Source organism: Dermacentor silvarum, chromosome 1, assembly GCF_013339745.2.
Source record: "Dermacentor silvarum isolate Dsil-2018 chromosome 1, BIME_Dsil_1.4, whole genome shotgun sequence".
In the NCBI taxonomy this organism is placed as follows: Eukaryota; Metazoa; Arthropoda; class Arachnida; order Ixodida; family Ixodidae; genus Dermacentor; species Dermacentor silvarum.
This window is the reverse complement of record NC_051154.1, coordinates 393,345,484-393,370,608: the sequence shown is the minus strand read 5'-3', so window position 1 is coordinate 393,370,608 and position 25,125 is coordinate 393,345,484. Positions and strand designations below refer to the sequence as shown.

Genomic DNA, 25,125 nt, shown 5'->3' with positions numbered 1-25,125 from the left:
TACACGCTGGCATCATGGCACCTTCCGGGACTTCCAACGTTAATATACCGGAAATGATATTTGTGGTCCACTACTGCCAGGAGCTGTACCTTGTTGGGAAAGCAAATGTGGGTTCATCAGCAACTACTATGAAGATACGCATGCAATAAGTCATCACCACAGTTCTCTAGAGCACTGAAATGACTCGCTGTTGCATTCAGGAATTGCAATTTTTTGGCAGACACTCAGTATACCCAGTCAAAAAATCCGTCAAAGCGTTCTTGTCGGAACGACAGCATTCTTGTCGGCAACGACAAGATTCTTGTTTGCAACGACAGAATTCCTGTTTGCTGCCTTCCGACACCGACAGCAATGCTGTTTGCAACGACAGCATGTCTGTTTGCAGCCTTCCGACAACGACAGCAATGCTGTTTGCAACGACAGCATGCCTGTTTGCTGCCTTCCGACACCGACAGCAATGCTGTTTGCAACGACAGCATGTCTGTTTGCTGCCTTCCGACATCGACAGCAACGCTGTTTGCAACGACAGCAAGCCTGTTTGCTGCCTTCCGACATCGACATCAATGCTGTTTGCTGCCTTCCGACACCGACAGCAATGCTGTTTGCAACGACAGCATGTCTGTTTGCAGCCTTCCGACACCGACAGCAATGCTGTTTGCAACGACAGCATGCCTGTTTGCTGCCTTCCGACACCGACAGCAATGCTGTTTGCTGCCTTCCGACACCGACAGCAATGCTGTTTGCAACGACAGCATTCCTGTTTGCTGCCTTCCGACACCGACAGCAATGCTGTTTGCAACGACAGCATTCCTGTTTGCTGCCTTCCGACATCGACAGCAATGCTGTTTACAACGACAGCAAGCCTGTTTGCTGCCTTACAACACCGACAGCAATTCTGTGTGCACGATTGACTAGCAGATCGACACTAACGACGGAGCGCCAATATGGCGCCCGCGATTAGATGGGCACTGCGAAATGCGTCGCGGCATCGACGCATGTTAGCTAATGCACGCATTTATGAAGGCACGAGGCGACACCAAACCACAGGTATTCGATAAAGTGTATCTTCATGAAAGATCGATGCAAGTAGATTGGTATGGTGAGCCATCAATGAAGAAGGAAAGACGTCGCGATGAGTTGCCAAGGAAGCCCTCCTAATAGAAGCAATAATGACTCCGGCATTATTTGTAAACGCTGAAAACAGTCGTCCACGCGTGTGAGCTGCGTGAAGACAAGAGCGAGTCTACGGGTGCATGCGCACATGAGCAAAGTTGCCTTCTCAGTTGGCCTGCATGCCGGCGTATTTCAGAAGATTTGAGCTACGCGCGCGGCAACTATATGCGAGCACCGGTAAAGAGCGCTGCTTACGCTCCGCGCCGCTATAAGACTTCACGCTCTGAGATACTGCAGGGAACTGCGTAGATTTCGCATGTGATAAGCGCGTCTTGCCGAGACGCGAGCGACGCGCAATCAACTCGGCTGCAAAACGACGCAGAGGCCAAGTAGACACGCCAATTTTAGCTTGGACACGCTATCACGCTCCGCTCAGTCTGCTTTGTAGCGGAGCGAGGGATGCGGTCTTCGTTCCGCTGCCGGTATGAGCGTCGTGCGCAAGCGCAATTATATCGTCCCCGCTAAGCGGTTGTGTGGCATTTGCTTGCATATGCCGGTCTGAGCGGGGCGGACAGCAAGCGCTCAGCTAAAACAGCTGATCGTATGCGCGCTCGATGTTATCGGAAGCGTATCAATGTTTCGTTCGGTGCAAGTCGATCACCGCAGGGAGATTGTATTATGTTTAACTTTGACTTCGTGCGTAGCTGTCGTGCCCACTCTGCGTGTACGGTGGCAGCGCATTCAAGCTATTTTACACATATCTTTTTCGTATATGGATATTCCCCCTCTTGTAAGAATGAATACAAATTTAATTTCAATTTTTGTCATATAATAAATCAATAACTTTATTGGTGCCCCATAGGTTAATTACACCAGGGTCTCAATGTAAAAGACTGCAACACGTAGAATCAGCTGTAGAAAGCATCACACAACTGTAGCATAGCCACGGCACGCGGGCCGGAGCAGTTACGAGGCTCAGCCAGCTCGAACATACAAAGCGTTTATTTGGGGGCGTAGGCTTGCTTTTGTCCCCGATGTTCTTTTTCGGGCCAAATCTACATCATGCAAAACGCTTAATTCCCTAAGTATAAATAATCTTAGAATAGAAATTTCGTCATCTGCAAAGACACTGGGAGTTGTGTTTCACGAGTATATGTCTTGGGAACACCACACAGACTACATAAGAAATAAACTGAGTAAAACCGTAGGTATCCTGCGAAAATGTCAGCGCATACTGCCAGTGCCACAAAAGCTTATGCTATATAACGCTCTTTTCTCTCCTCATTTGCGTTACTGCCATCTAGTTTGGGCTACCGGTACGAAGAACTCCTTGCACAACTTAATCACATTGCAAAAAAATGCCCTGCGTTGCATTGCAGGTTTGCCGTACACTGCGCACACGTCCGAATTATTTGCTAAGTTCAATGTTTTAAAAGTTACAACCCTATACGAATATCACCTCTTGACAGCTTTTAGGTCCGAATTAATTCAGAAAGGCAGCCACATTCGCACTTTAGCAAATTTAACTCTTAATCCCTCCTGGTGGGAGAGGATGTGGAAGCGAGGAGAAGAAAATGACACGTACTGCGCATGCGCAGAACTCGGTATGACGCAGACACAACAACAACACTGCCCAAACCAAATGTTTGCTGCTGGAACAGCATAGATTTATGCCATACATGTTCCTCGTTGATTACAGACATGAAAAAGATTGACCACATTGCACAAAAGCAAATGCATAGGAAAAAAGTGCTTGTAAAATGACAATGTCACTTCCTAGCACTGTGCACAATAGCCACCAAGTGAAGCACAGTGCTAAGACTTGCATGACTTAGTATTACAACCATACATACTTGCAGTAAACGTTCCCTTTGTGCTAGAGTGCAAGACACAGTTGACAGCACCATGAAAAAACAAACCGAAAAAATGCGTAGTGTACAGGAAGCGAACATTAAAATAACTGACTAACAGAAGTGAATTTGGATCGCTGCTACAGTCCCCTTTCTAACACTACAAACGCTTCTAATAGGAGTCAACCCTCTTGGTTTTCTGCCATGCATGCTCTAAGCAAGTCGTGGCTCACAAATGCATGTTACAAAAATGAAGCAGTACTATTTTCTTAATATTTATTTTTTAATATTCTCCCTCACTGTCATTTACACAGTATCCAGTCATGGCCTATTAAACTTTATACCACAAAAGCAGCAAAACTGACAAAAGGCATCTTGAATTTTTTTTTTTGAAGCAGCTGCTTTTGTCCACCAATGCAACAAAGCTATGCTGTCTTTGCCAAGGCCGAGAGCACAAGTGGCACGTGGTTAGCAACCAATGAGTAGAACAACCAGTAGACATAAAGCAAGAGCTAAGGCCACTTAACCCTTTCACACTGTTCCTTTCACACCGCGGTCAAACACCAGCTGCACATTCAACCCAAAGCAAGAACAAAACCTATACAAACTGCCACAGGGACACAGTGAAGAGAGCACTCACTGTCGGACAAGCAGTTTTCTTTTGAAACTTAGGAGGGCACCCTATCTGGACGGAGGGAACAGTTTTGAGAAAGCTAAGGCACAGATTGCGGCTCATTAAAGGTCCTAACAAGTTAGTACGACAACATTGCGATCACATCAAGCCCAGCACTTCAAGACACAACATAGAAGATTGAGCGATATAGGATAACAGCTGTACGCTAATCATGAGCAGCGTGCCACTCCCATGTACATTTGGGATACGAGCAGATAACCCAACGTCATTGGAAGCCGCTCAGGAACACTGGAGCCTCTCAGGAAGCTAGAACACCAGTGACCAAGCTAGACATCGCGGTACTGTCCCTTATCCTGCAATTGTGGATACAGAGCGGAACACGACTGCAGCGTCATGACCACAGTGGGAATGACGCCCTCGAAATCACTACCGCAACTCTATCCTAGAAGGGAGGGAAGTGTGTACAAGCAACGCACCACTGCTCCTCAGCTGGAGGAAGTTTCACCAGTGCAGCAGAAACGGGAAGCGACACCAACCCGAGTCAAGTTCAAAGAATCCTGTGAGGATCTGTGAAGTGTCAAATCCTTGAAAAACCACCAACTGATGCTTCAACTGAAGAACCGATGTATCTCTCTTAAGGGACAGTGAATACTATCATTCACAAACACCTGATGTTCCGCAATGTCAGTGCATACTGTATTTCAAGACAACTGGCAGTCTTTGATTGGCACAGTACACTGCAAACTAGCATAAAGCTTGAAGAATGTTGTGACAGGAAAGGCTTTGTGACAGGTTTATTTGCCAGGTCATCACCTATGACAAGATGTGTGACAAGATGTGTGACAAGATGGGTGCAGTGAGCAGCTGCTGGCAGTGAAAGTAATTAGTACCCGAAACAACATAAATGGCTAAGATATAACAGCACATGCCATCGGACATTTTTACATAGGAAGAGCACGTTTTTCATGGAACAGAGTACTCAGAACTGTGAAGACAATCGGTCCAACCTGGCACCTCAAACACTTGCACATTTGTGGGAGGGTACCAAATCATGATACGAAAAGCCTTTTCACATTTTGTGGAATATCATGAATTGGTCGTGCTTGTCCAAGAGCACATGTTTGAAAGCACCTCTTATACGTGTGCTCCAGCTCTTTCTTTGCAGACAACAGACAAGACGAAAGTTCCACTTGTGCTGAAGCATTCCGGTGGGCCTGATGCATGATGCACTGTTCAGCAATTTGAACAGGCACATGCTTGGCAGCTGTTACAAGCTTGAGTGCCTTACCAATGCCATCTTCAAATGGAAATGTTGAGGTACCCCAAAGAGGGATAAAACATCTTTGCGCACTTTGAAAGATGCAACAACTAATGCATGCTAAATGTCATTGCACTTTCTCCGTACAGCTTTGCAGTCTGCTGAACAAATGCTAAGAGCAACTTTTCAGCGGCACAGATTTGAGCTTCTGTGACAATATCTTTCAACAAAAAAAATACTGCTTGTGTAAGTAGCACAAAATGTGCCACGTATGCTCGAGGAAGTATGCATCATGACAGACAATACTAAAAAAAAGCCGAGAGCGCCATTCAGCAGCCTTCCAATATGACCGATCTGACAAGGGCTGTCCCGACCTTGACAAAATTATGGGTGGCCTTACTGAACGTAATCTTGCATCCACAATTAAACTTCAAGTGCCTGCCTATGTACCACGAAGAACCAGTACATGATAGCCGCAATTCTGTCACTTTCTTTGTCATGCCTTCCCAAACACAATGCATATAGTCAGGTGGCAGCCCTCAAACAAGATCAAGGCCTTACAACTTGATAAGAGTTGATGGTTCCTTGATGCCACAAACAGGTTCCTTAAGCTGAGCTGCTTGAACCATTCCTTTGAGCCCACCACTGTGTGTCCTGTCAGGTGCATTCTGGCTGTTGAAAGGGTACTTCATTGTGCCTGCAGGCAAAGCATCAATTGTACTAAACATCAGAATGATATCTGCATTTAGAATGTTCAGGTGGATACTGCAGTGAAAATATGCAAGATTTTAAAACACTTCCAGTAGTCAAACATTTCACAGATGGCCCTCATGCAAAATTGATGGCATCTCTAGACAGCACAGCACAAGTGGGGGAAAGGCGCCATGTTGCAATACTGCACCCACCACAAAGAGAAAGAACCTGCCTAGGACTGTCCAAGACCTGCAGTTTGCATGAGCCATGCAAAATATTCCTAACATTCCCCGGGTTCATCTTTTACCGCAACAAAAAGGGCAACGAAAGAGAAATTTCAGATACCAGCTAGAAACGAAGGACATATTTTTTTGCTTGCGCATATATGCCATAAAACAACCAGCATGAGCAGCATTTTATCACAGCCTATTTTGCCAGATTTTCTAGAAGTATAGCTACTGTTGAAGTAAAATATGATTGATTTACCTACATTATGCATTTTTAGGCAAGGAAGTGAACACTTGCTATTTTTTTCCATCTGTGATTCTGACAATTTCTTTGAAACTTACAGTTGCACGACATCCGGAACTACACTCAACTGAGGTGTGAATTACAATGTCAACATCAGTGCACTGTAATGTTTCGAGTGGCCCATGAGCATTGATTAAAATAATTTCAATTTTCAACAAACACAGTTACTCCAGTGCAAGTGGTGTTAAGGCTATTTCGCATGGCTCACAAATACCGCACGTCTTGGACAGCCCTAGTCAGGTTCTTTCAGCTTTGTGATGGGTACAGTCCTATATAATATGGTGCACGCAAGGTCTATAGTGGCATTGCCATGCAGTTTCTGTTAGACGAGCAGCTAAGAGGTCAGCATCTGTGATTTGGGCCAAATGCTACTTAGAAACCACACATCTGAATGGTTAAAGAAATGCAAACTGTCAAATTCCAAGAAGAATGGAAAACAAGTTAGTGAAATGCAGCTGCTGTGTGTACTGTATCCTGAATTCACATGTCTTTATCAACATCACTCACCTCATGGCGACACTAAAATCACTGTTTCCATTTTTTTCCCTTCCAACCATACAGCAGAAACTTTTCTTGCAAGTTTTTCAGCGATAGAAAAAATTGCACTAAAAAGTGATGTGCGATAATTAACTAGTGGTTCAAATAGTTTTGCTGGTTTTCAGCTTTGTATTGCTGTTTCCTAGATTCGGAAATACAGCGGTCGGCCAAACTGGAAAGTGCAAAAGCTAATTCTGCGCTTCTTCTACAGTATCAGCTGCTAGCTAGGGGAACTTTCTGCACAAATCTGAGTCGTTACATCCAGGCACACCACTTAACTATGATCATAGGCTGCTGTCTGCAGCCTATAGCTGAGCTGCAGACAGCAGCTCAGCTATAGGCTCGTGTTTGGCATTGGCTAGATGTCTGCCAATGCCAAACACGATATCATTAAGGTATTACATGTTTTGTCAGATTTGCTAAGCTATAGCTTGTGTTTGGCATTGGCTAGATGTCTGCCAAAGCCAAACACGATATCGTTAAGTATTACATGTTTTGTCAGATTTGCAACAAATTTTAAAAGAATTAAATGGCAGGCCACTGGAAGTGATGACATAATATTGCATCATGAAATAGTGTGGAAAGTATGCAGTCAATATAAAAATACATCAGGCAAGGTCAACCAAAACTGCTGATGCACCAAACAATTAAAACAAAAAGCAGTAAGTGGATAGCTTTAATTGTTAATCACTACAAACTTTCCTGTGTATGTAAAATCCAGTAAATAGGTTTGACAAGTTATTTGGTATTCTTCAAATCTGCAGCACATACACTAAAACACGGATCAGAGAAACATGAGACATAAAGCTTTTTTGACAGCCTGTGCTTTAGTGTGTGCACATCACATTCAAATAATACCAGGATGCATAAGCAAAGAGCCCACATTCCTTCTCTCATAGACTTGACAATAGCCATTACAATTAATGGCAAAATGCTGTTTGAGCTCACTTACCATCTATAAGCCTACCTTGCTCCAAGCACCAGCTGCATCCAAAGTACCCATTATACTGCTTCCTGTTTAGGATAGCTGCTCTTGCTGGGGCGTCAACACAACAGACAACAACGTGCACTGCTGACTGAACAGTTCTTCCAGTGTGTGACCACAACAGCTTTCCAACGCTGTTGATCTCTTCGACAAACTGCTTCAGGGAGAGCATTTGAATACCACACACCTGAAGCTAGCACATTTTGCCACAGAGTTAAAACTGGAAGTTCATTAATCATCACTTGAATTGGCCATATGGAGTTTTTGCTCGCATCAAACACGGGTGCTCCATCTGTGTTCATGGTCAAAGTGATGTCGCTACATATCATGTTCCTCTGCTTTCTAACACTGGTAGAGAATGCCATCCGTGATGTCAGCAAAAACACCTGACACATGAGGAGCAGATGCAATCTTCTGCAAATAAAAAAGCAAGGTACTGCCAACCTGTTTTAGCAGTACCAGAAGCTGCTGCTTAATGTTAAATATCGGAAAAAAACTTGCAGTAATAATTAAATGTTGCAGCTTCTCACTGCCACAAGAAGCACATTTGATGGTGTCTTCGTCTTTGGCATCATTTTATCTTCCCAGATATTGATGACAGGTCCGGCAGTATAGATGGATCCTCAGTGCTTTTCTGTTTTTTCACAGCCTCCTCACAGCATATGTAGTGCATGGCACAACTTTCTCCCCAAACATAGCATTTATTAAAGTGAGAAGTCCTTGTAGTTGTGCCCACGTAAGACCTGAAGTAACAACGTATGCCAGTATGAGTAGCATAGCCTGTGCCCTTGTTGTTTTCTGGTTTGGAAGGTACTCCTCCGAGAGCTTTGTGGAGCACATGTACTGCATGCTCACTTTCTTCACCACCATTCTCTGGTTCACTGTCTGCATCACCCTTGTGCCCTTCATCCATCCACTTCCGAACCATCATCACTCAACTGAAAGGCAGAACTGAATTCATCGCAACTGAAGTTCACTGTGCCTTCATACGCAGTGCCTATTTCACTTGCACCTTGGTTAGTGTCTTCTACGTCGCTGACATGTGCACTCGTGCTTGCTCAAGCATACATTTCTGAAGCAAGGTTGGAGTTGATGTGCCTAAGATTATCAGCTTCATTCTCGCTCGATTCAACACTACTGACATTCGTGGAAGGGCTGTTCAGGTTTTCCAGGTTCATCTGAAAGAGCAAACAAATAAGAAATTTTACCTTCTAGGGATACCAACGACAAAACAAGTGTCACATTCACAAGAAAAATACATAGGGCATAGGAAAGCAACGGTGAGATTACCACTCTTGCGCAAAGCCAGTTCACTGATTAATATGTAGCACAAAAAGGACTGTGTTGCTCTATATATATTGAATTTAATTATCGGTGCGACAGTGTATGTCACACGTGCTAACTTCACAATGGTGCAGGAAGGTGCACGTTTACCAACTCTGTCTCGGGTGATGAACAGGACCCTGATAAAATGTGCTCCCTAGGAAGTCGGCTATTATTCTGTCATTAGCCACCTCCGGCTGTGTCCTTTTGCAAATACCCTGCCTTGTACATAGAAGCAGCGTTGACACAAGGACGTATGTCAGCTTAGGTACCACTATTAGAGGGAACATGCACACGTGCGGCTGTTGTTCTGTAAAGTGCCATCTGCTGGCGCCCGCTCGGCATAGGCACAGAGTGCGGCTGAGGCAGTACGCTCCAAGCATTGTCTGCAATTACACCACCCAGTGATTGGTAGTAGCAGACGATACACGGAGCACAGAGCGCCAGTGGCTTTCTGCACCAAGCGGGTGCCAGGCACCAGCAGATGGCACCTCATGGAGCATTGGTCACATGCTCGATTGTTCCCTCTTAGAATGGTAGATCCTGTACGTTGCATTGTTCCAGGCTAAGATCGTTGCTGTTACACGTGAATGATTCAATTAATTTTATGGCACGTCCTTCCAAAATAAATCGCGTTACCATAAACCCTCCAAGATGCGTTACCAAAAAGCCCACATTGCAACCCTAGTGATCCTTGGTTGCAAGCAACGTTGGTTGTAACTGCACTCCGAAGAAACGTGCGCGTCACGATCGAGTGCTAGCATGAAACAATTCCCGCTTTCCCCGCGTCGTGACCGATCGATGCGGGAGGCCGCACTCAAGACTACGCGTTTCTTGACTCGGGAAGCACACCGGCGGCTTTGACGCGTCATAGTTTGCCCCTCACGCAGTAAGACTTGTAGCTGCTTTTTTGTTTTTCGCAGTATGAAATACTGACACGTACCTGACTTGCAGCTGTGGATGACCTTGGTCTTTTCAGCATGTACTCTCGAGTTTGCTGTGGCACTTGAACGTTCGAGTCCGGCTGCAGGTACTGCCTATAATGCTTCCTCTGATTTTGGGACATTGCGACGTTCGAAGCCAAAATTTTTCACTGGGGCGAACACTGCGGGGCAGTCCAATGTGACTATATGGACTATATTAATATTGTTACAGAGCGACGAAGAAGACGTTTGGTCATGACTTGAAGAAGACGACGCTCTGGACTTCGCGAGCTATGATCTTGTCAGCCGCTGCCATACTTGTAAATACAGTGTAAATATATTTCTTGCTTCTTTTCCCCGTAACATTTTTGGTGGAGTTTGCGGGCTCAAGGACAAGACGGATTTACGCAGCGGGCGCTCCTTGGCTGCATCTACCATGCCAGCTCAAGGCGAGGATGCTTCGGGCTCGTCGGCCCCCACGCCAACCGTCATTCTGGCACAACCGCGTGACCCCGGCTCCTTTTCCGGCACTGACAACACGGATGTTGAAGATTGGCTTCAACTTTATGAGCGGGTGAGCAAGAGCAACCACTGGAACCAGACCGCCATGCTGGCTTATTTGATATTCTATCTCGCGGGGACGGCACGCGTCTGGTTTCAGACCCATGAGGAAGAACTTACCACCTGGGACATTTGTAAACAGAAGCTCACGGATTTGTTTGGCAGGCCTGTTGGACGTCAGCGCGCCGCTCAAAAAGACCTCGCTTCGCGTGTCCAGACGTGCACCGAGTCCTACCTCACATACATTCAAGATGTGCTCGCTCTGTGCCGCAAGGTGGATCCGAGGATGTCCGAAGCTGATAAAGTGGCACATGTCATTAAGGGCATAGCAGATGATGCCTTTCACCTCCTTGTGTTTAAGGATTGTTCTACTGTACAAGCCATCCTTACCGAATGCCGGCGATTTGAAGAGGCCAAGAGCCGTCGCATTGCCCACCCATTTCCCCGCCTCCCCAACACGGCTGCTACGTCCACCTGCGAAGACCTCCGCAGTCTGCCTACGCCCAATCGCTCTGATGACATCGTCCACATCATCCGGCGTGAAATCGAAGCCGCATCTCCTATGCCAACCCCAACCCTTGGCTCCGACAATTGCCCGCCCACCGTTTCCCTGATCCAGACCGTCGTACGCCAGGAATTGGCCAACGTTGGCTTGACCAACGTCTGCTCCATTAATCGGCCTGACTACGTTTCGTCCACCTCTGCCATGCGCCCTCGAAACGTGAATGCCCCTCCGCGGTATCGCAACCCGGCTGACTGGCGCACTCCAGACGACAGGCCAATATGCTTCACTTGTGGCCGTATCGGTCATATTTCACGTCACTGCCGCTCTTCATGGAATTTGACCCCTTGGCCATATCTCCCATCCGACCGTCCTCCTCGTGCTACTTCTCGCTTCCCACCGCACACGCAACCAGTAACTCCTGGCGACACTTCTCGGCCCACCCGTTCTAGCCGCTCTCCTTCGCCACATCGCCGCTTCTCCCGCTCGCCCCCATCGCGTCGGTCACCGTCCCCAAGCTCCTTCCGGCGCACGCTTTCGGAAAACTAACGGGTGCAGCACCTAGAGGTGATGCTGCTATACCGACCCGACGCCAAAATCCTCTTCTGACCCTGCCCACACATCGGAACCTCATCAAAGTGAACGTGGATGGTGTACCTGTTACGGCTCTGATTGACACTGGCGCGCATGTGTCTGTGATGAGTGCTCAGCTTCGCCATCGTCTCAAGAAAGTCCTCACTCCTGCCCCGTCGCCTGTGCTCCGAGTCGCCGACGGGGGAACGCCGGCAGTTATTGGCATGTGTCCAGCTCGTGTGAGTGTCGCCGATCATCATACTTCTGTTTTATTCTATGTCCTCGAACACTGCCCTCACGACCTAATCCTGGGACTTGACTTTCTCTCAGCCCATTCCGCCTTGATAGACTGTTCTGCTGGTGTTGTGCAACTCGCTCTACCTGTTGCTATTGATCCCCTCGATAGTGATCCGATCCGGCTATGTTCCACAGAGCATATTCGCCTCCCTCACCTTGCCGTTTCCTACATAGGTGTTTCACCCGTTCCGCCCGTTCCAGACGGTGACTACATCGTAACCCCTAATCCGGATGTCCTGCTCTCGCATAACGTCGCATTTCCTCACACCGTCATTACCATTACGGAGAACACGCCCTGTCTTCCGCTAGTGAACTTTGGACTTTGTGCACAAGTTCTCCCGCGCGGCATATCACTTGCGCAAATCACGCCGGCCCGAGACTACCACATTTCGAGTTTAACTGCTGACGGCTCCTCGTGTGCACCTCTTGCTGTGCCTCCTGCCCCTTCAGACTTGAATGCCCTAACGAAAATGATTGCGCCCGACCTTCCGCCCCAGTGTGCCATTGAACTACGTTGCCTCCTTGCCTCGTACTGGGACTTAATCGACCTTGGAGACCGTCCTCTCGGGCAAACATCTGTTGTCAAACATCGCATTAACACCGGGGATGCGAGTCCAATCCATCGGCGACCCTACCACGTCTCTCCTACTGAGCGAGACATCATCCAACACGAAGTTGATAAGATGCTTTCTCGTAACATCATTGAACCTTCTTGCAGCCCATGGGCATCCCCTGTTGTACTAGTTAAGAAAAAGGACAACAGTTGGCGATTTTGCGTAGATTATCGGCACCTAAACAAGGTAACCAAGAAGGACGTCTATCCGCTACCACGCATTGACGATGCCCTGGATTGCCTCCATGGAGCACAATATTTTTCGTCCATAGACCTTCGCTCCGGGTACTGGCAAATTGCCGTCGATGACATGGACCGTGAGAAAACGGCTTTTATTACTCCCGACGGCCTTTATCAGTTCAAAGTGATGCCTTTCGGGTTATGAAATGCCCCGGCCACATTTGAACGAATGATGGACGCCCTCCTACACGGCTTCAAGTGGTCCATCTGCCTCTGTTACTTGAACGATGTGATCGTTTTTTCCCCGACTTTTGTGACGCACCTCGAACGACTATCGACGGTCCTATCTGTTTTTCGTCGGGCGGGGCTACAACTAAATTCGTCCAAATGCCACTTCGGTCGTCGTGAAATTTCTGTGCTCGGACATCTCGTCGATTCCTCTGGTGTACGTCCTGATCAAGATAAAATCCGGGCAGTGAAAGAATTTCCCGTGCCAACGTGCTCCAAGGACGTTCGCAGCTTCTTGGGCCTCTGCTCCTACTTTCGTCGGTTTGTCCGCAATTTTGCGGACGTTGCACGCCCTCTTACTGAGCTCCTCAAGAAAGACGCTGCCTTCATTTGGGGCCGTGAGCAAGCTGCTGCTTTCACTGAGCTGATTCGGCTGCTTACTTCCCCTCCCATTCTCGCTCACTTTGATGCATCAGCTCCAACAGAAGTCCGTACTGATGCCAGCGGCCACGGTATTGAAGCTATCCTGGCCCAGAAACAACAAGGACAAGAACGTGTTACTGCTTACGCCAGCCGTCTTCTTTCCCCTGCTGAGCGCAAATATTCTATCACTGAGCGCGAGTGTCTGGCTCTCGTTTGGGCAGTGGGAAAATTCCGCCCCTATTTGTACGGCCGGCAATTCACAGTCATCACTGACCACCACGCTCTGTGTTGGCTTTCTTCCCTGAAAGATCCTTCTGGGCGCCTTGGCCGCTGGGCTCTGCGCCTTCAAGAATACAACTACTCAGTTGTATACAAGACCGGCCGGTTACACCAAGATGCGGACTGCTTGTCGCGCCATTCTGTCGACCCACCTGACGTTTCTATGGCCGAAATTCCTGTCACCGTTCTCTCTTTGAGTGCTTTTGACAATATCGGAGCGGAACAACGGCGGGACGACTTCTTAAAAGACCTTATTCACCGGCTGACTTCAACGACGCCCGATCCTTCCCTTCGAATGTTTGAACTCCACGATGGCATATTGTACCGTTGTAACATGCGCCCTGACGGCCCTGACCGACTCTTAGTTGTCCCTTCGCATCTGCGCCGGACTGTACTCGCCCAGCTTCATGATGTGCCGACTTCCGGTCACCTTGGCGTGTCACGGACTTACGACCGCGTTCGTCGGCGCTTTTTTTGGCCTGGTCTTTACCGTGACGTCTGCCGTTACATCGCTGCGTGTGACCTTTGTCAACGACGAAAAAAGCCGACCACACTCCCTGCTGGCCGCCTTCAACCACTTGACGTGCCATCAGAACCATTCTTTCGCGTAGGCATTGATCTTTTAGGCCCCTTTCCTACGTCTGTTTCGGGAAATAAGTGGATTGCTGTCGCAACAGACTACGCCACCCGATACGCAATCACACGGGCTCTTCCGACAAGCTGTGCAACCGATGTCGCCGATTTCCTGCTAGAAAACGTCATCCTTCACCACGGTGCCCCTCGACAGCTCCTTACCGACCGAGGCCGCTGCTTTCTTTCTAAAGTTGTTAATGACATTCTACACTCGTGCGCGACTAAACACAAACTTGCTACTGCTTACCATCCACAAACGAATGGTCTCACCGAGCGTCTCAACCGGACCCTTACTGACATGCTGTCCATGTATGTCTCCGCTGACCATCGCGACTGGGACGTTGCATTACCATTCGTTACCTTTGCCTATAATTCTTCTCGCCACGATACCGCAGGCTTCTCTCCATTCTTCCTCTTGTTCGGCCGCGACCCTACGCTACCTTTCGACACCCTTCTTCCTGATAGCCTGCATTTCACATCAGAGTACGCCCGGGACGCCATACTCCAGGCACAAGAGGCACGCCATATTGCCCGACGTCGACTTGCGGACTCGCAGGAAAATCAGCGGCGCTTATATGACACCCGCCATCGTGACGCCCACTACACGCCGGGCGCCCTGGTTCTGCTTTGGTCTCCGTCGCGACGCGTTGGCCTCTCGGAGAAGTTGCTTTCACGCTACTCTGGCCCTTACCGCGTCTTGCGTCAAGTAACCGACGTCACCTACGAAATCGCCCCTCTTGACCCCACCGTGGCTCAGCCTCGTTCCGATGTAGTCCACGTGGCGCGTCTTAAGCCGTATCATTCGACCGCCTCCTAACCAGCACCGGGTCGGTGCTTCAGCCGCCGGGGGTCATGTTACAGAGCGACGACGAAGACGTTTGGTCATGACTTGAAGAAGACGACGCTCTGGACTTCGCGAGCTATGATCTTGTCAGCCGCTGCCATACTTGTAAACACAGTGTAAATATATTTCTTGCTTCTTTTCCCCGTAACAATATAAAGATGTAAGCAATACCTAGTCGCGATCACGTTAACTGCAAGCTTTTAGTAAGCTTTAGTAAGCTTGGCTTCGCCTCGCGTTAGTGATCAGAATCACGGTATTACTGACGAAATCACATAATGCTAGGCCAATGTCAAATTATAAGGGGTTAGATTATAAAGATTATTATGTCACTAAAAATGCGAAAAAAATGTTCTAATTTATTTGTTTGGCGTGATTACAGCCAAATGCCTCATACGCAAGGATGTTATTGTACATCGGTTGCCGTGAAAGCTTGTAAAGTTGCTGAAAGCCGTGAAAGCATTAAGAAAAATGACGAACTGATAAGTTGTTCATTTTAAATAACCTTATAAATAAAGGATTTAGAAAACTGACATGGAGTGCGGAGGCATACATATCAAGAAACAAGGAATGTATGCATGTACGATTGATTGATTTATTGATTGATTAAATGTTTTTGCTTATGGGATGGCAAAAGGGAAATGTGCTTTGTGTTTCTGTTTCTTAGTAAGTCTTATTTTGCTAGCATAAGATGCGATCTAAACAAGCTAGAGAAACACAACAGCGGAGAAGATGGTTTTCGGATACTGAAATAGAGAAAGATACTATATCTTAATTTTACTCATGCTTGCTCATCAATTTAGAAGCACACACACATGCCAGACAAGAAAATGGCTAGATGAATTTTTGTGCCATGTGAACTGATCCTACCATAGAGTCAACCATGATCGATGTCATTGCATATTTAGTGGCAATGCTACCATAATTTCGTGCGGCAGCACATTCCTGAAAGCGGCACGCACGATCTACACGTTCAGTAAACCGCGTCGCACCTATGCTATAATTACTCGGCAAGGATCTGAATGGCGTTGCAGAAGTCGTGGGCAGCTTTTTTCGTTGCGGGGTGCTCTTTTCGTCGCAACAATAGACTGGATTTTTTTACAAGTACTGCTCCAAGAAGGCACATATGTAAATGGCAAATGGAGGCCTTAGGAGAACACCTGGCATTATATAAAGCAGGCAGCGCAGCATCTCTAGGGCACCCAAGGGGCAGCGGGGGGATCAAAGTTGGAAGCAAGTAGGTCCGTGAGTAGGGGCCTCGGCGAACCCCAACCCATGGACCAGTCTGGGTTGTGGTTTTGGTGTCCCCATTGCCGCTTACGTGTTCTTCAGGCGTGTGGTGTCGCGGAAACTGCACTCCGATATAATAAGAAATAATGGTACGTTGTTACAACTAGTAAATAAAAAACTATTAAAGAAATATCCAGCCACCACTAACTTGCTATGCTGAGTTCTGCCCCACCGCGGCCAATTAATCCCCGCTAAAATGCTCTGCTTGGAGTGCACCTGTTGCTACTAGAACAATTACTTTTGTATGATTCTGGTTGTTGAGAAACCTTGTGCTTATATATGAACTGTATTTCAGTGCCCAATGTGTCGCACGCAGCTTCGGTGCAATTACAATTAAGCTTGTAATTCCTCTTCATTTATTACTCGAGCAGAAATGTGCATGCAGTCTTTTGCTAATTAGTTTGTATGCATGCATGATCACCGTTTCTAAACAGAAACAAGCTGTTTAAGGTTTCCTGGTTTGGCGGTGTCATTTTGCATAATAATATCCATGTGCATATATGTAATTGATCAGCTCCTACGTTAACGATGCGTGTGCTGCATTGCTGCGGCATGAAAAGTATGTTTTTTTTCTGTAAGCCGCATTGGACGCGCGCTCTTGGCCTTCGTATATATATATATATATATATATATATATATATATATATATGTATATTTTTTTCGGGCTAATAGACGCGGTCAGCTGCTTGACAATGCATGACAGAGCGATGAAGTTAACTTGCATGCCCAGGCAGAGAAGTTACAACGCAAACGCTCTCTTCCAAAACTCTTTTTGATTACTGCAGGGCCAAGATTTTGTAGCGATGCCTTCCGCTCGATCATATGCCCCTCTTATCATCCGCCACTCATGGCCCGCTAGGCCGGTATTTTGTAGCGATGCCTTTAATGTAATAATGCCTTTACGCGCTTATCGCGCTTTGTCAGTGGTTGGAGCGACGGTCGGCTCGCATTATGCACGGGATCAGCCGGCCGTGAGCGGTGGATGATAAGACTAGAGTAGAATAAGTCATAATGCCTTGATACAAAATCGCGGCCTTGATCGCTTTGATAACGCGGGCGGGTCGTCGCTCTGACTACTGACAAAGCGCGAAAAGTGCGAAAAGGAATATCATCGGATACGGAATCGCTACAAAATCGCATCCCGCGCGCATGTGCATCTGTGTCTGTGTTGTGCGAGTTTGCGTGCGCTGAAATTTTTTTATTGCGCTCAGAGAAATCTGATCATGCCCCTCTACATGGACGCGGTGGGCAAAATGAATGAACGCCAACAATCGTGTTCATTGACCACGTATATTAAATTATAGGGTTTTACGTGCCGAAACCAGTTCTGATTATGAGGCACGCCGTAGTGGGGGACTCCGGAAATTTGGACCACCTGGGGTTCTTTAACGTGCACCTAAATCTAAGTACACGGGTGTTTTCGCATTTCGCCCCCATCGAAATGCGGCCGCCGTGGCCGGGATTCGATCCCGCGACCTCGTGCTCAGCAGCCCAACACCATAGCCACTGAGCAACCACGGCGGGTCATTGACCACGTATACAAAACACACAAACGATCGATGTCAAATTCATAATTACTCTCATGAGTTGGGATGTCATTTTAAGAATGCTTAAGCCTAATGCAGTTCTGAACATTTTTTATCATTAAGCTTCTGTACAACTGTACAACTTTGTGCCTTCCACCCATGGAGGAAGGAAAAAACTAAAAAAAATGTTTTTTTCCTTCCTCCATGCTTCCACCCACTACTGTTGTACGGCATTGCTTTAGTAGTATTTTTCTTTTCTGTTTTGGTTTGGTTTGGGTGATGCAGTGGTCCGGTCGAAGTCGCTTACCAATCCGCATCCATAGAGTCCACGGTCATAGCCACAGCTGTCATCTTAGCGAGAACGATTGCGTTGCACTGTGTTAAGCTCGAGATGCTTGTATTCGTTGAATATGAAGTGGACATGACCACTGCGGTTGTCAGGCACACCGCAGTGCAAAACTTTAACCCAGAGAATGTCGTGGATTTCGATCCAATTGTCCCTTACGACGTGTGGTGGAACGGCGATGCGACGGAGTGCTGCACATGGCTGGTAAATTCCACTCATTCGTTAATAAGCGCAACTTAAATGTTTATAAGACCAACATTTCGAACAATTTAATCTTCACCGGCATGTGCTTTGTCCCGCTCATTGTGCAGTAAGCATATGGCCGACGCAATCTCGTAGCGTGACGTTGGGGTTTATGCCTGGCTGCTCGAGACGTATCTCCTTTGATTAGAGTCTCGGGCAGTCTGCGACATGTGTGGAAGGGTCGGAGTTATGAAATGGGGAGGGGGTGCAGCACGCACTGCCGCGGACGCTCAAGGTAGACGCTGCTTCGCAGGAGGAGCCATCGGCGCAAGTGTGTGCTTTTGGCAGTTGTCAGCAGAATTTTGGTTTTGTACACAATTTTGGGCATACATGTTCAGTGCCGCCATATTTAGTCTGATGGAATGACATATGCCACATGAGAACCTGTCTACTGAATGAACGCGTATCTGTCGTGTAGTGGACGTGAGAGCCACGCTTGCAAATGCTTTGCATTCATGAAAGGATGAAACGAGAGTAATGCCAGGGGGAGACCAGAGTAACTGATATTCTGGCCTGATTTGTTATTATGACAGTTGAATGTTTATCACCTAACATTGCTGCCTGTCGGCAGTGTCAGCTTTGTAATGCTTTGTTAAATGCAATGCAGAAACTGAAGAAATGGTGCTGCACACGTCGAAAAGGCTCAGGAAGCCTGTATTGTCCTTAGAAAAGGGCAAGAAGAGCACCAAAGGAAAGGTATGGCAACTGAAAGTTCACAAGATTTTAGATTTATATGTTGTTACTGATTTGTGTCATGTGGCTGTGCTTTATATAAAAAAATGGCGCTACGTGCTAGCATTTTTTACCCAAGCCTAAACCGCATGAGAGCGATTGTGTGCGCGACGGCGACGAGCGACGGCTTTGAGCGACGTAACAAGCCGTCGCGCAAACTGATCGCTCGGTTCTGGAAATCTACAATTCGTCGCCCGGAGCGACTAGCCAATAGCGCGAAGCCAGAACAGGATGTACATCGATCAAGTACAACCGATTGTCACACGGAACAAGCGAATGACTCAATTTTGATACGCACAAAGATAACAACCTAGTGCAAGACCTTAAGAAATATTTATGGTGCTCTTTACAGTAAAACGCATCAAGTTAAACTAATAGAGCATGCGTCACACCAGTTACGGCACGTATTTGCTGCCCTGATACCAGCAACACCGGGGAGACAGCGCTCAAAGTCATCGCTCGCGTGTGGTACGACTTGTAGGCGACGAGCGAACGCGACAGCCATCTCCGTCACTTGTCGCTGTCGCGCGCAAGTGACCAGCTCGTGAACTAGAATTGTGCTACCTGCCACAAGCAACCTTTAAGAATTTTTGAAAGAGTTCGCTGAAACATCCTGTATATGGTCATATTTGGAAATTCAATAAATTAAAATCTGGGTTTTTACATGCCAAAACCACAATTTTATGATGAGGCACACGCTGGTGATCGAGGCATTCCGAATTATTTTAACTCCCTGTGGTTTTTAATGTGCACCCAATGCATATGGCACACAGGCATCTAGTGCATTTCACTTCCATCGAAATGCCACCGCGCCCAGGATTCTATCCTGAGCGTTCAGTTCAGTAGAGCAACGTACGTACGCCTTAGCCACTACCGCGGGTCTGGAATTTTATATGAATATCTCCAGTAAAAAATTCCAACCAGCTATCAGCTTACATGTCTGTTGGCTAACCCTAATTTCAGACCTTGATGGTCTACTAGCCAATCGGCATACAAGTTTACAGGTCTACAAGCCTACAAGTCTACTACCTGTCTACTACCTATTCTACTGTTTGTCGGTATGCAATTGTACCGGAGGCCACTGTTCAAATGCACGTGGCGACGATGTTAGCCTGTTTGGACTTCATACGAAACCTTAAAGCGAGGACCACGGCAGAAATGGAGCGTCCATAAGAATGTATCGCAACAAAATGTGCTTCTGTGCGATTACTACTTGAATTGGATTGGATTCGGCGGCGACAGTGAGTTCATACCTCCTACCGGCAGCTTTTCTGCGTTACCAGAAGCCAATCTCGAAGGCCATGCTCCTGTGCGCTGCATTCTGCAACAGCTGTATTAGCAGGAAATGCGTCATGATGGCCGTGTTTTAAGGTCCCTATCGCTGGCAGCTGTTGTCCGGGTGTCGCAACTCGAGAATCGAACATCTCCGCACATGAAATTTTGCCGAATTTGTGCCTGTGCGTGTAGAACTAGAAAGAAAATAATATGCAATAAGCATTTGATGGCAAATGTGTGACTATGGCTTAAGCGGTCAGGCATGGGGTTCAATGGGGGCTGGGTGGGGGAATCTTCGCGACTACAATTAAACTGCAATTACACATTAAGCGGGTACGTATCAACGAGGCTCGACTGTACCCGAGTCCCTTGAGTGTAGGCAGAAATAATTACGTATGTATTACTGCAGCGTCATTGTACAGGTCATATTTGCAAGGTACCAGTGTGTGGTATGTCCCACACAATGTTCCTGACAGACATTTTTGGTTTATATACCCCGGCAATGTGTAATGGATACATTATGCTCTTTCGATAGCATGGGACTCCTATATTGCTTTTGAAGTCTTAAATCCTTACCTTTTATGAGACCTGGCAATTGAAGGGAAAAGTTGTACATTTTCTTTTGTAGCTGACATGGACATATTCACTGGAGAGGCCATCGATGTTGTCATCGGATCCTCAAGAAATGACGTAAAGGTAACTTTAAAAGTCATACAACTGTTTTTTAAGGATCTATGTTACATTTACGCGCTGAAAGGGCTCATACATTTCAGAGTGGGGAAAGAAACTGAGTTATCCCTTACGAAAATGTCAGATATGGACTGATATGAAAAAGGCCATATATGGGCATATTAAAAATTGGGCAGATATGGCCATATATGGCATATAAGGGCCATATATGGCCATATCTGCCCAATTTTGAATATCCCCATATATGGCCCCCTTATATGCTATATATGGCCATATCTGCCAAATCTTTAATATGCCCATATATGGGACATTTCTATATAAGGCCACTTCTAAAGTTTTAGTATGTCCATATATGGCGCTCTTATATACAGGGTGTTTCAGCGAACACTTTCAAAATTTATTTAAGGTGGCCTGTGGCAGATAGATCAATTCTAGTTAATGAGCTGGCCTACTCGAAGAGGCGGACATTACTTGCACAAGAAATTGACATGCATAATGGACTAATCAACAAAAATTCACTAATTCAGTTTTTAACTAATTACCTGATGGCCCATATTGCAATTTACAAATTGAAGCCGGGGAGGGGAGTTCGCAAGGCGATCCACTTGGAATGAATTCTCGGGATGACACCAGTTTCGGGATATTAATTCGCGAACTTTGCGGAGAAATGCATTGGCATTCCAGTTAATTTGGTGCTTCAATGCATAAAGCAACGATTTGTTAAGAAACTAATTGGAACGCCAATGCGTTTCTCCGCAAAGTTCGGGAATTTATATCTCGAAACTGATGTCATCCCAAGAATTTGTTCCAAGTGGATCCGCCTGGTGAACTCCAAGGCTACAATTTGTAAATTGCAATATGAGCCATCAGGTAATTAGTTAAAAACTTAATTAGTAAATTTCTGTTAAATATTCGATTATGCATTTCAATTTCTTGTGGAAGTAACGTCCGCCTCTTCGAGTAGACCAGCTCATGAACTAGAATTGTGCTACCTGCCACAAGCAACCTTTAAGAATTTTTGAAAGAGTTCGCTGAAACATCCTGTATATGGTCATATTTGGAAATTCAATAAATTAAAATCTGGGTTTTTACATGCCAAAACCACAATTTTATGATGAGGCACACGCTGGTGATCGAGGCATTCCGAATTATTTTAACTCCCTGTGGTTTTTAATGTGCACCCAATGCATATGGCACACAGGCATCTAGTGCATTTCACTTCCATCGAAATGCCACCGCGCCCAGGATTCTATCCTGAGCGTTCAGTTCAGTAGAGCAACGTACGTACGCCTTAGCCACTACCGCGGGTCTGGAATTTTATATGAATATCTCCAGTAAAAAATTCCAACCAGCTATCAGCTTACATGTCTGTTGGCTAACCCTAATTTCAGACCTTGATGGTCTACTAGCCAATCGGCATACAAGTTTACAGGTCTACAAGCCTACAAGTCTACTACCTGTCTACTACCTATTCTACTGTTTGTCGGTATGCAATTGTACCGGAGGCCACTGTTCAAATGCACGTGGCGACGATGTTAGCCTGTTTGGACTTCATACGAAACCTTAAAGCGATCAGGACCACGGCAGAAATGGAGCGTCCATAAGAATGTATCGCAACAAAATGTGCTTCTGTGCGATTACTACTTGAATTGGATTGGATTCGGCGGCGACAGTGAGTTCATACCTCCTACCGGCAGCTTTTCTGCGTTACCAGAAGCCAATCTCGAAGGCCATGCTCCTGTGCGCTGCATTCTGCAACAGCTGTATTAGCAGGAAATGCGTCATGATGGCCGTGTTTTAAGGTCCCTATCGCTGGCAGCTGTTGTCCGGGTGTCGCAACTCGAGAATCGAACATCTCCGCACATGAAATTTTGCCGAATTTGTGCCTGTGCGTGTAGAACTAGAAAGAAAATAATATGCAATAAGCATTTGATGGCAAATGTGTGACTATGGCTTAAGCGGTCAGGCATGGGGTTCAATGGGGGCTGGGTGGGGGAATCTTCGCGACTACAATTAAACTGCAATTACACATTAAGCGGGTACGTATCAACGAGGCTCGACTGTACCCGAGTCCCTTGAGTGTAGGCAGAAATAATTACGTATGTATTACTGCAGCGTCATTGTACAGGTCATATTTGCAAGGTACCAGTGTGTGGTATGTCCCACACAATGTTCCTGACAGACATTTTTGGTTTATATACCCCGGCAATGTGTAATGGATACATTATGCTCTTTCGATAGCATGGGACTCCTATATTGCTTTTGAAGTCTTAAATCCTTACCTTTTATGAGACCTGGCAATTCAAGGGAAAAGTTGTACATTTTCTTTTGTAGCTGACATGGACATATTCACTGGAGAGGCCATCGATGTTGTCATCGGATCCTCAAGAAATGACGTAAAGGTAACTTTAAAAGTCATACAACTGTTTTTTAAGGATCTATGTTACATTTACGCGCTGAAAGGGCTCATACATTTCAGAGTGGGGAAAGAAACTGAGTTATCCCTTACGAAAATGTCAGATATGGACTGATATGAAAAAGGCCATATATGGGCATATTAAAAATTGGGCAGATATGGCCATATATGGCATATAAGGGCCATATATGGCCATATCTGCCCAATTTTGAATATCCCCATATATGGCCCCCTTATATGCTATATATGGCCATATCTGCCAAATCTTTAATATGCCCATATATGGGACATTTCTATATAAGGCCACTTCTAAAGTTTTAGTATGTCCATATATGGCGCTCTTATATACAGGGTGTTTCAGCGAACACTTTCAAAATTTATTTAAGGTGGCCTGTGGCAGATAGATCAATTCTAGTTAATGAGCTGGCCTACTCGAAGAGGCGGACATTACTTGCACAAGAAATTGACATGCATAATGGACTAATCAACAAAAATTCACTAATTCAGTTTTTAACTAATTACCTGATGGCCCATATTGCAATTTACAAATTGAAGCCGGGGAGGGGAGTTCGCAAGGCGATCCACTTGGAATGAATTCTCGGGATGACACCAGTTTCGGGATATTAATTCGCGAACTTTGCGGAGAAATGCATTGGCATTCCAGTTAATTTGGTGCTTCAATGCATAAAGCAACGATTTGTTAAGAAACTAATTGGAACGCCAATGCGTTTCTCCGCAAAGTTCGGGAATTTATATCTCGAAACTGATGTCATCCCAAGAATTTGTTCCAAGTGGATCCGCCTGGTGAACTCCAAGGCTACAATTTGTAAATTGCAATATGAGCCATCAGGTAATTAGTTAAAAACTTAATTAGTAAATTTCTGTTAAATATTCGATTATGCATTTCAATTTCTTGTGGAAGTAACGTCCGCCTCTTCGAGTAGACCAGCTCATGAACTAGAATTGTGCTACCTGCCACAAGCAACCTTTAAGAATTTTTGAAAGAGTTCGCTGAAACATCCTGTATATGGTCATATTTGGAAATTCAATAAATTAAAATCTGGGTTTTTACATGCCAAAACCACAATTTTATGATGAGGCACACGCTGGTGATCGAGGCATTCCGAATTATTTTAACTCCCTGTGGTTTTTAATGTGCACCCAATGCATATGGCACACAGGCATCTAGTGCATTTCACTTCCATCGAAATGCCACCGCGCCCAGGATTCTATCCTGAGCGTTCAGTTCAGTAGAGCAACGTACGTACGCCTTAGCCACTACCGCGGGTCTGGAATTTTATATGAATATCTCCAGCAAAAAATTCCAACCAGCTATCAGCTTACATGTCTGTTGGCTAACCCTAATTTCAGACCTTGATGGTCTACTAGCCAATCGGCATACAAGTTTACAGGTCTACAAGCCTACAAGTCTACTACCTGTCTACTACCTATTCTACTGTTTGTCGGTATGCAATTGTACCGGAGGCCACTGTTCAAATGTGTATTGTTTATTGAATTGATGAATTCTGACTGTGATTGTATTACAGTCTTGCAGTCTTAATTAGAATATATTCAGTGCCTTTGAACACTAGAGTATGCCAGTCGGCACTTAAGATGGCTCACTGCATAA

The 25,125-nt window shown here is 46.1% G+C and overlaps 1 protein-coding gene across 2 annotated transcripts in view; it reads left to right on the top strand.

Moving 5' to 3' along the window:
* The window catches only part of LOC125942482 (uncharacterized), a 354,793-nt gene that overhangs the window by 307,779 nt on the left and 21,889 nt on the right, over nucleotides 1–25,125 (top strand). The gene's annotated exons all lie outside the window — the stretch shown is intronic.